An 11,251-nucleotide genomic window follows, 5' to 3' on the forward strand; every position below is an offset into this window, starting at 1 on the left:
ATGACTGGGTCTTACTGAATAACCCACCATGCTCAAGTACTGATTCTGAGACCATTAAAAGTAAAAATGTTGTTGAAAGATGAACCGCATATCAGAAATGATAAACAAGTGAGGGCAGATTTTAAAACATGCAGAGAACACTGCAGTACTTACATATTAGGCATCATGCTTCAGAGTGACTCTGCATATTACCTTTTTAGTAGCACAGTCTACCATAATATTATTAATGACCTCAACCGTCAAACTGACTTGCAGGTCATATTTCTGCCTTGAAATTTACCAAATAACCATGCACGCATATCAAGTCTGTCACGGTTCTAAATGCGTTTTTTTTTTTTTTTTTAAGTGAAACACATATTCCTGGTGGTCACATACAGTGTGTACCTGGCATATGCATATTTTTTTATGTATTCTTACTAACGACCGGTCAACCCTGGCAGCCAAATGCTGATTCCAGCATTTAAGTAGTCTGTCAGGTAAAAATCTCAGTTGTGATTGTTTTGGGATCTCAAATGTGAGAACATTCTTGCTTTAGCTTTGTCATATTATTGTAAATTGTACATCCTTGGGTTATTTGACTGTTAGCCAAAAGAGGTACTTTGAAGACCTCAGTTAGGGATCTAATACAGAGACATGTCATGTGTATTTATGATTATTTCTGACAGCTTATGGCCTAAGTGGCTAATCAATTAATTACTAAAGTAATTGACAGGATAATTGATGAGTAAACATTGGCAGGCCTACTCTTGTGAAGTATGGCTGCCAAGTATTTCCACATACCAGCTATCAATGCACTGATCAGCATGTTATTCTGCAGAGATTACCATCCTACTCTGTGATAGCATTATTTTCCTCTTGAAAAAGACCAAGATAATATTCCAAAAAATAATGTGTTGAATGTAAATATTATGTAGTTGGTCCAGTAATAAGAGCCATCTCTCTCTGTCCATAACATTTCTCTGATCACTTTTATGACTGGATTTCTTTGTGCACCTTGTATGTTTGGACATAGATGTCAATATGCATAAAAAGTGCATTTGTTTTTGTTTATTACCTGCTGGAATGTATTTTAAGTCATGATCAAAATACTGTTATCCCTGTTAGGATTTGTTAGAGTGAGCAGAAAACATTTAAACATTACACATAATATTTTGTTTATATATGGGAGAAGAAAAGCTGGTGGGATTTCTTTCTGCTCTCTTGCCCTTTTCTAAGATGTGCAATATAATGAGGTGTGTAGGTGTGAATTCTTTTTGAATATTGCTTAGAAACCATCTCAAGGTTCACATGGGATAATAAAACAGTTGTGTTGAAAGAGAGGAAAGAAGCTTTAGCTGGGACTCCAGCATCCACTCTGTCTTCAGTCTATCCAGAATATCCCCTCCCCCCTCGTACTGAGAGTGTGGGCCTTTTAGGTAAACAAGCATGGCTGCTCCTGTTTCTTGCCTCTCTCTGTCTGTCTTTGCCTTTCCTTCTTTCTGTTTCAGTTTCTCTCTTTTGCTCTGCTCTTCTTACCCTGTGCGAGACGTGTATATCTTTTATAGCTGCAGCTCTACCAGCCCAATCTCAGTGGATACTTAAATGGCATTCAAAGCTTTTTGAAATTCAGCCTAGTCCTTTGCCCCCTCAATCTTCTAAGTGAAATAGAACAAAATGGCGGGCCCAATCTTGCTGTTTCCCTCAGGGACTGCGGAGCCTCATTTTGGAGTTTAGGGGGTCCTGATGGCTGATGGCATCTTTGACATGTTTGGCTATACATATTTGCTAGCATTCCGCTGCATCACACTTGATAATCCTTTCTTTTCCACAAGTCTCTGACACATCAAGGTGAAAGGTTTTCTATTCTGGCACATTGCTGCTTCTCCAGAAATGGGCTTTTAACAGATGCAGCTTTTGATCTTTGTAACCCAAGCTTGGAGAAGGAATAATCTCTGCTCTTATTTTTGAGAGAAAGTTACTGGTTTGCTTAATCATAGTTTTAGGTATGTAGAATATGTCATAAAAGGCTCACAGCTTTTGATACATCTTTACATTTTGGCCAACATTTATGTTAACATGGGCTGACAAGTAAATTTGCCAGTTTGCCATACTGATTTGAAGTATCCAAATCCCATGATAAAATGGATGTCTTTCAGTGAGGTGAATTTACATGTTTATTTTATTTTATAAGAAGAACCACTAAAATGTAATAGATTTATTTATAACAGTGTTTGGTGGGGAGTTTAGCATTGTAGCACTTGGTCTTAGTTTGCAATCTGACTGAGATATCTGTATAGACTGATTAGGCTACCATTTTATCACAAAGAGGCTCTGCCATTATACATTGGGTTTTAGTCATATTTGTCTCACTGTTAACTGAACAAGTGATTTTATTCATTGCTGATTTATTTCCTTATATGAGCACACCTTCTTAGTAGTTTCATTAGTTAACTTACTTGTCAGAAACCTGCTACTACTATTGAAATTCCTGAGAGGTTACTCAAGGCTTTATTTTAAGGAAGAAAACAAAGTCTTGGCTATAAAAGGCACCATTGTATTTGTACATATGGTTCTCACCCAGGACCTGGCCAGGCAGAACCTGTTTTGCAAATGGCTGTGTCCCTCAGTCTGGATATGCATGAATTACTAGTGGTGCGAATCTGGAGACAGTTAATTTTTTGAATGTGCTGCTGTGCTGATTTACTCAGCTAGGTCTGGGAGTTGATGGCAGAAAAAGTCTGTGATGTGTCCCTGTGTGCTTAACTGTTCTGCATGTTCAACCTGTCCATGACAACTTTGCAATAAACTGTGTTACCAAACAGAACACATAACATTCGCATGACAGTGATAAGTCTATTGGTTTTTTGTTAATACTAAATCGTTGCTTTTTGAGCCTGCTTTTCACTGTTAGCAGGCCTTCAGACTGATCCGATTAAAAACACAACTCCCTGCTGAGATTTAATGCAAGGGGTTCCATTGGTCAGGAGAGAGTTATAGGCATGTACAATATGGTTATGTTGTGAGGAGTTGCCGTGGGTGGCTTCATTCACATTTCCAGCCCTGGATTTTCCATTGTGTTTTGGTTAGCCATGCTGCTAACGTAGCCTACTCTACCTTGGCGCCAATTCTACCACCAGTGTGTCGGCATTGTTGGATTAAAGAAAACACTGTTTAACATCCTGTACTAACATTTGGAAAGGCTCGGAATAATAAATTGTCATATTATACTTGCACATTAAATGACCCAAAGCACCTCAAACTTTGGATGAAGGCGATCTCCCAAGCAGCCTGGCATCTCCCAAACAATCTAACAGAATTTGTTCTTGCCATTTTAAAGGAGATGAAGTATTTTTCTCATAACAATGCACATATGCTGAGATAATCCTACATTTTAAATCTTGCAATACTTTATGATCCATGAAATATAAACAAATTATCTAAAATATCTGTTTAGGGTATAAAATTGAAGAGTGTTGGTGTTTCCTCAAAGCATTTTTGTATTTCAGCCAGCAAAAACCAAATAGATGAAACATGTCTACTCCTTTTAATAATAGTAAACAGTGGTCATGGGTGAACAGTAAACCTCCAGCTGTTGTTTCACCTTGTCATGTCATACAGAACTGGAATGCATATTTGCTTTTATACTGCTGACTTGTTGTTGTTGTTGTTGTGTGCTTCAGACTTAGAGTCACTGTCATTTGTCCAAATCCCACATTCAACAACAGGTTCGTGTCCTTGCAAATGAAATAGCTTAAGTTGTTGACTTCAACCCAACTGGGTGGAATTACCAGCTAATGTGCTCAAGCCTCAAGCTGACTGTCCTCACAGCAAACTGTACTGTTTTCATTGGTTCAGCGTGTCACCTTGGTAACGTTGCTACTAGACTAGGTCCGTGTTGCTTCTCCCGGGAAACTTGACAAAAGTGCTGCATGTTCTGCACTCTGACAATATCTGCTAACAATAGCACCGTCTGCTCCTGCATCTATCCGTACTGTTCCTAGCGTTTTATTCAGGACCTGCATCGTTAAGAACTAGGCATGGGTTTGAATGCCGTCAGGAGATGGTGCATCACACATATGCATACATGCGCAAGAAAGACACACAGTGTAACAGTGACAGAAACCTTGCCAAAGATCAGTTTATATCATATTAATTTGACCATTTTTTGAAACCCATATGGTTCGAATCTGTGGTTTTCAACAAATGCAGCCATAAATCTGACTCGTGTCTATTTTCCGACTTGTATCGGTTTATCTTTACATCCTTACTTTAACCACTTATAGTAAAATTGCTATTCATATGATAAAATAGGATCAAAGGAAAATGCTTGAATGAGCTAACGCTAGCCTCAGTTAGTGTGCATTACAGTATATATTTAAAAACTGAATTGCTATTTTATCATACTAGTAATGTTCACATTGATCCAAGAGCTCACTTACATTATGAATAAACTTTTAGTGCTGTAATCACCACAGTCACCACGGATAACTTCCTACTGTCCAAAGTAGAAGCTTTCACAGTGGGTGTGTTTTTTGGGATTGGAATGTACCAAATTACCAATAAAACTAATATGTGTGGGATTTATTGCACTATGAGAAATTGCTGCATGCTGACTATTGCTGTGCTTAATTCTTCTTGCATCCATCCGTCCTCTTCATGTTGTCCATAAGCTGAGATGGGGTAAGGGTGTTAGGACAATGTGTTAGGTGGGGGAGGGTAGGGGTGGTGTGGCCTGGCTGAATCTCAATCACCAAGGCCCTTCAGCAGGCCTGGCCTTTTGATGGGCCAGCTGCAGCCATTCATCCAGCCATTTACATTGAAATACAACAACAGGAAGGGGGGAGGGGACAACTATGGGGAGATGGGCCTCTGCGCTTGTGCGGGTGGGGTGGGATTGAAAAGCAAAGGCATACCAAAGAGAAGAGGTCCGTCAGTGGGGGCCCATGCCCCTGCTCACCAGTATGTGCAGCCATACTTTAGTCCCCACCCCCCACTCCAGCATGCTGTCGGGCAGGAAACTTGACACAAAGGATCTAAGCACCCTTTTTTGACCAGTACATATATTCTCATTACTTGTCTCTTTTCTGTCTTTACAGCCAGACTGGTGGCTGTAAAGAGGTTGGAATTCTTCTCATTGGCTGTTTTAAAAGCACTCCCATGTTACACCTGCAGTTGATGATGTTTTGATTTTTATTTTATTTTTTTAAATTTTGCCTTCTTTATATTTTGAGAGTAATACCTACAGACAGATGATTTACCTGTGTGAGTTATTTATCTAGGCTTATTTATTATGGTTGAATGGGCTATGGAGTTTTCATGTTCTTGTTCCTGGCTTGCTGTAATGGAGGTCATACTGTGCTGTTGGCTGGTAGAAGAAGCCTGTTCTGTAACTCATTAGGGGCTTCAGACACAAACTGTAGTTCAGACAAATGAGGCCAGTGTGTCACTTTTCTGAGTTCATCCAGCTTTCCAGGATAACTTGGATGTCTTCAGAGGTGTGCATGTAACGCTGAGAGGCATTTTGGGGAATGTGTTAAAGGCATGTTCAGACTGGCCCTAGCACTGCATCACAAACCACAGCATTCTCATTCATGTCAGTGAGACCATTGTGTTGCCCCTGCATCTTTGCAGCAAAAACAGACACAAAACTTGAATCTGGCTGATCTTTTCCCACAACACAGAGTGTAGCATCTAGCAAAAATAATGTTTTGGCCAGTCAGATACATTCAAGTATACAAGGTCACAATCAAGGTAGGATACTTTAAAAAGTAAATGGAATAGATCTGTTGTTTATTTGAAATTATTGGTATTGATTATGGTTTTGAGGACTTTGTTTGGATTTCGAGACTGTTCACAAGGCTGGGCTAGGAACAGCTGCCATTCCTTGTGAATGAGACCAGGCTTTGTAGCACCGTGTTTTCCCCCTTGTGGAGCTCAACTGATCTTAAAAAAAAAAAACAAAAAAAAAAGCCCAGCTACACCAGAGCGGAAAGTTGAGGAATACTCAGCTTTATGCAAATATCCTCTGAGGCAGTGCGAATGACAGCCAGTTGAGAGACAGTCACAATCATCTAGATTCAAATGGAAATCTGCTCCACTGCACTACAACACAATGGAGGAAAAACTTACAACCCCAAATCAGAAAAAGTAGGGATGGTATGTAAAATCAAAACTAAAACTGAAAATAGTGATGTGTAAATCATCTGTGCCCTCTATTATATTAAAAAAACAACACAGCAGCACATTATTTGATGTGGTACCTCATCAATTTTATTCTTTGTTCAAAGTAAACACTCACTTCAATTCTATGCCTGCAACACAATCCAACACATTTCAGGGCTAGTAGTGAGATAAAACAAAGAAAGATAGGAAGGGATTTGGATATGTCACCCTCTGTGGTGCATAACTAAAAGATTCAAGGAATCTGGAGGGATTTCAGTGCATATAGGCCAAGGGTGCAAGCCTAAGTTGGATGACTGCTTCTCCGATCCCTCACACAGCATTGCATCAAGAATCATCACTCTTCTTTCTATAAGTGATATAACCATATCGGCTCAAGTCCAAAAGCCAGGGTCTGTCCTGGTATGGGGTTGTTTCAGTGTCCTTGGCAAAGGTAACTTACCCTTCTGTGATGGCACCATTAATACTAAAAGGTGCATAGTTTTGATATGCCTCACTGACATACAGTGCCTGACCCGGCCATCTCTCACAGCTATGTGACATACGTTCTTCTTCATTAGTACAGAATGCCATCATGGGAGATAATGGAAGTGATACTGCCCCCAGTACTTCCTGTAGTGCATTGCAGTTTCAATTGAACATTTACATGGTTTTATATAACGCATGGACACTAAAATTCTACATCAACAAATTTTTAGAATTGACATCAAAGAATATGACTAATTGTTGCAGCACTAACTGGGACATAAAGGAAAAAATAACATATGGAAACAAATTGCTGACATCTGTCCAGTTTGAGTTGTGTATATAAATTACAAAATTACATTCTTAACACAACACACCCCCATAACTACAGATCTGCTGAAGACAGATACAGCCACTACTACCATATATACAAAGGCACCATTTGTCAAGTAAAGCTAGCCAATTGATACTGTCACTGTGTGTAACTGGAAGCAATATGGAAAATAATAATTTGCAACAATAAAAGTTTTTTTTAAATGTAATATTGTCTACAGTATTATTATTAGCTGCAGTCACAGACTTTCACTTTCTTTCTTTATTTTTCAGGGCCTGGGTAGGAATTAGCTAGTCTGTATAACCAGAGCAGTCAGCAGGGAGTGGGAAAGCACATCATCTTCAGTCAGTCTTCACAGGGACTTTCCCTCCTGAATATGTGGCAACACACAGTAGTTCTTAAAGCTGCAGGCCAGTATCGGTTTTGCCCTTGTATTAAGGCTTGTACAACCCCATTGTATCCCTGTGTCATGCTTTGTCAAACTGTTTCACTGAATTATTTCTTTGCTTTGAAAGGAAGCACTCTAAATGAGAACTGGAAAATAGGAGAACCAGAAATATAGAAGACATTTTAAGCTGGCCTGGCTCTACCAATAATCTTTCCAGCGTTTCACTGTGTTTGTCTGCCAAGGCTTGGAATAGTCTCGGATCTATGATTGGGTGACTAAAGTAAACCAGACACTGATCTTTAAAGTTCTTGTGATGCTAGAACCTTCTTCCCTATAAATACACCACCTTGTTTTTGTGCCCATCTGTGTGTTAGTGAGGGTGTGTGTGTGTGTGTGTGTGTGTGGTTGCATGTCTGCTTGTCTGCTTGTGTCAGTCATACTCCCTGCAGTGAATCTTTTTATAGAAACAGCAGCCAGCAGTGTAATCTCTTGTGTGGATGTAGGACAGTCTTTTATTACTCCTCATTACTTATGCAAAGCCAGTTCTCACACACAATCACTGTGCAGCCTGTTTGAATTCAGGGTTCTCTTAGAAAAAAGCAAACAGTTAAAGAATCATTCCAGTGTTTTCCTGCGTTTTAACACATGCTCCATAGTTTGCCAGCCTCATGTTAATGCTGGTCTCTTCCCTTGATTTTTTTTTTGTGTTTTGTTTTGTTTTGTTTTTTGTGTATGTGTTAATTTTGTGGTAACCATTTTTCATTTTCCTTTCAGGGCTAGGGATGTCAATAATTAATCAATTATTGATTAATTTGTCAATCAATTATTGATTGTTGTTAATAATTTAATGTAGCATCTTGTTCTGCCACTAGGTGCCATGAGCTGTTTAATAAGATGGATTTACATGTTTGCTCATGACCTGTAAAGGCTGCACAAACTAAAAGGACCACACCTCCTTGCCCTCCAAGGAAGATGTCGGTGGCAGTGGCCCGGTTTATTTGTCTGAGGCTCATGTTAATGCAGAACTACCATACTCAAGTGAGCAGTTCCTCAGATAACACAGGCTCTAAGCACCGCTGATGTTCAGGACAAGTAGGCTAGTCCTCTTACTAAACATGCTTCACAAAAGTGCTGAACATCAAGTGACCTGTTTGTTTTTTGTTGTTTTTTTATACTGTTACAGGTTATTTATTGTTGACTTTGTTTTAAATGTTGTGTCCAACTCATTTAGTCTGATCTATAGTATTTTCTCCCATGAAGCTCACAGTTCATGAACTAGCATTAACTTGATCCACTTGCAGAGCAGTTCATATATATCCATGCAGTATACAGCTTGCTGACCTCGGTAACAGCTGTATTCTAATGTTAGCTTAGCTAGCCTTACTAGCTTGCTAATAACATATCAGATGAGTTGGATCTCTGCGAATGACAGTGTTGTTGTACAAAAAAAAAAAAAAACAATGCAGAGAGGAGGGGCTGTTCACAGATGTTCTGTTGTTTTGTTTGGGTGTGAGAAATAGAGCAGTGCACGGTTTGGACTGAGCAAATACACGTGCTATGCATGGCACTACACTGAAATAAGGTTTAACCTGTTTGAATTTGTGGTGGTCAGTGCTGATATTGTGGTGGCCCACCATAAATAAATCAATGTATGGGAAACATTGTGTCACATCAGTGGGTAAAACTGTATTATTAAGGAAGAAGAGTACTGTATTCAGGCCATAAATGTCATAATTTGAAAGGCAAGGCCATTTGGCCTTCAATTTCATACATTTTCATAGGCCACAAAGGCCACTTGACTGGGCACTAAGGCTGAGAAAAATGGTGTGTATGTACTTTATATGTATACAGCCTGAGCAGTAAAGTTACCAACTAGGGTTTGGTGTTCACAATGTATATATTATGGTTAAATTAACGTGCAGATACTTATAGAACTGTTAAAGGAAACTGTGCAGAAAGAGTATGGTAACTATGCACATTTATTATCATTTGAATAGTAACTGGTGTTATCTGTGCACATTTAGACTCAAAGCCATACTAAGCTCTTGCTGCTCTCTGCTGATGTTGCCCAAGTTCACAGGTCAGAAAAATCATGGATGTCTCAAGGATAAAATGGAGGAAAGGATGTCTAATTGCTCATAATTACTCTAACTGGTGCAATAATTATATTCTACTGGCATCATGATGACAGAATGGCCAGCATCACTTATAGCACTGTGAAAACTAAAAATAAGTTCATAATGGCTGCCTGCTAAGGTTGGTATTAAAAAATTATAACGAACTTTACTTTTACAAAAATGTTCTTATTTTACAGTGTAACTTCTGCTTTTACATACACTGCACATTAAAGTGTTCATGGCATGCTCATTTCCAGCAATTTAATGTTTACCGTACTCTTGGGTACTTCTAGATTAGCTTTGCACCCATTGTAACTCTAAATAGTCTGTAATTATTTCAGAACAATAAAACCTGAGAGATTCCTCCTGAAAATGAGAGGATAGTTTGTGAACACGCCCAACTCCTGTTGCCAGTGTTGTGTTGAAATCTATTTCCTCATTGAGATGTGTATCCCCTAACATTATCCAAACCACAACCCCTGAGGCTCGGGCGCTACATGAAACCAAGTTTTGAACAGGGAAAACACATCTTGAAGGGGGTACACTTTTTGACACAAGACCAGTCACGAAGCCAGGGCAATGCATTAACAAAAAACATTGACAAATAAGCTACATTTTCCTCAATACCTCAGATCCTAGCTGACATGTTTAAGTCATGAAAAGTGGACAGCATGACAAACTGCAACAGAATTAATTCATTTGAATTTCTCCTCCATAGATGGTTAAACAATGGTATATGTACTGATGAAAAGTGATTTGTAACACTCTAAAGAAAGTGGGTAATTGAGAAACCTCAGATTTTAACTGGCATAATGCGGACATGGTAACTTCTCCAGCCTTACAACAATGGTCTAAAGAAACAACGGTCATGCAACATTTTTTTTTTTTTTTTTTAGCATTACATGCCATTAAGTAGTGGAAACTTCAAGGTCGGTAAATCCAACCGGTGATCACTGTATGTTCACCCACAAATCCCTTGTGTTACAGGTGACCCCATATGTTCCCAACTGGCAGCTTTGCACTGGCATTAACATCATGGATTGTTAGATTCCTCTCACAATGCAGGCAGCAGGAGGTAAAATATATCCACAAAACCACATGCAGTCAAAAAAAAATCCCACTTTTAATATGGCATGAATGGATATCAGGCAAACTCGCATGAACTCGCACAGCCAGGAATATATGAACATTTAAGGACATCTGTGAACTATTGTGTAAGACTTTACATAGTTGGAAAGAAAAGTCCTGCCAGCGAGAGTTTGTGAAGCTTGTATAAACCAAGTTGCTTCTGTATTGAACATGCATAGGTACAACAACATAGGTACACCTCGGTTTTTGAGCTTTCCGTCACTTTTAAGATGATAATTCATCATTGTAACATTATAGATAAGTCAGAAAACACAGAAAAGCATGCCACAGTCGCTATAATACAAGAGAAGTCCACCAACACTTATGAAAAATGTTGATGTTACCAAGCAGTGTAAAAGAGTAAATAAGTTTAAATTCTACAGCATAATGTGGCAGCTTACATGAACCATGGAGATTTAATGAGGAGCGTCCCGGGGTGAGCAGCTTTATTAAGTAATACATCCATAAACACACACCTATGTGAGTGACTGTATATGAACGATCATTTACGGAGGTCACTTCTCAAATCTGACAGAGTTGAGAGCTCCATCACATCTAATGATGTCACACTGTGGCTGGGTTGCTAAAATTTGTGTGCCTGTTCCCATTCATTCTGCTTTTTTCATCATACAGTTAAGATTTTTTTTTTTTTTTTTTTTT

At 39.0% G+C, this 11,251-nt stretch overlaps 1 protein-coding gene across 3 annotated transcripts in view; it reads left to right on the plus strand.

Annotated features, from left to right (window-relative positions):
- ankrd11 (ankyrin repeat domain 11) overlaps nt 1-11,251 on the plus strand; it is a 100,952-nt gene that overhangs the window by 2,050 nt on the left and 87,651 nt on the right. The window contains exon 1 of one of the 3 annotated variants that reach the window (XM_020609332.1): nt 10,464-10,538. The exons of the other annotated variants lie outside the window; for them this stretch is intronic. The gene's annotated coding sequence lies outside the window, so the exon portion shown is untranslated. Of the gene's footprint in view, nt 1-10,463; nt 10,539-11,251 lie in introns of those variants that run through there. 3 annotated transcript variants of the gene reach the window in all.

This window comes from Monopterus albus, unplaced genomic scaffold, assembly GCF_001952655.1.
Source record: "Monopterus albus unplaced genomic scaffold, M_albus_1.0 scaffold4.1, whole genome shotgun sequence".
In the NCBI taxonomy this organism is placed as follows: Eukaryota; Metazoa; Chordata; class Actinopteri; order Synbranchiformes; family Synbranchidae; genus Monopterus; species Monopterus albus.